This window comes from Aptenodytes forsteri, unplaced genomic scaffold (genome assembly GCF_000699145.1).
Source record: "Aptenodytes forsteri isolate BGI_AS27 unplaced genomic scaffold, ASM69914v1 Scaffold641, whole genome shotgun sequence".
Lineage (NCBI taxonomy): Eukaryota > Metazoa > Chordata > Aves > Sphenisciformes > Spheniscidae > Aptenodytes > Aptenodytes forsteri.
The window spans coordinates 1-1,142 of NW_008794962.1; positions in this window are offsets into that span (position 1 = coordinate 1).

Genomic DNA, 1,142 nt, shown 5'->3' on the forward strand with positions numbered 1-1,142 from the left:
AGTCCGTGCCGCTTTTCACCCCCACACATAATTTTTATTTATTTTTTCAATTCTTGCAAACTAGAGAAATTTCCAGAGTGTAGCCTAAAAAAGGAAGATTTCTATATTAAATTAAAAAAAAAATCTAAAAAATAATCCTCTTTTTGCAGTTTTCTTCAGTTTTCAGATTCCAGATCAATAAATATCAACATTCTCCAATTAATATTGACCTTGCCTGTGCCCTGATGGACTCTGAAAAAGCATGTAGGAAAAGCAAGCTCAGTGAGGGCACCCACTGTATGGCCAATCTTTGTCACTATGTCCCCAACACTGACGTTTCTGTTATCAGCCACATGGGCTTTTTCAGATCTAGTCTTTGCATGTAGCTGAAGGTTGCAGCTCATTTGCACCAATTCCCACCCGCTCTGTTTGGAGAACTGGCTGCACACAGTCACAGAAAGATGTTTCTTAATTGCCAACAAAAAATAATAAAGGAAACCATAGTTCAACAGAAAAAAAAAAGCCTTTTGTACCTCCACTTTCCACAGTGGATGACTGTACTGGGTGTATGTGACAAGGTGTTGGTAGCTGGAGGGGCTGCAGGGGTGGCCTCTGCCGGATGAGGCCAGGGACTTCCCTGTGCCAGTCAGATCTGTTTCTAGCTCCACAATGGACCCGGCTCAGGACACAGATAAGCCCATCAGCAAAACCGGTGGTGCCTCTGTGAAAACATATTCAAGAAAGGGCAGAAAACACCAGACAGTTAGAGGTGGAGGGAACAAACATATTGAGGAAAAAAACACGTGGAACACCAAGGTTGGAAAAGGAGGAGGCACTCCATGGCCGATCAGATCTTCCCTGCAGCCCGCGGAAGACCACTGCCAGAGCAGAGAAAAAACTGTGGGAAAGAAGGAGCAGCAGAGAAAAACTGCTGTGTACTGGCTGTGACCTCTCAATCCCAAATGCCCCTGCACTGCTTGGGATGGGGAAGAAGAGTCTGGAGTAAAGGATTGAAGCTGAGCCTGAGGCCTGGTTTCAGCAGGGATAGAGTTAATTTCCTTCCTAGTAGCTGGTACAGTGCTGTGTTTTGGATTTAGGGTGAGAACAAAGTTGATAACGCACCGATGTTTTAGTTGTTGCTAGGTAATGCTTACACTAGTCAA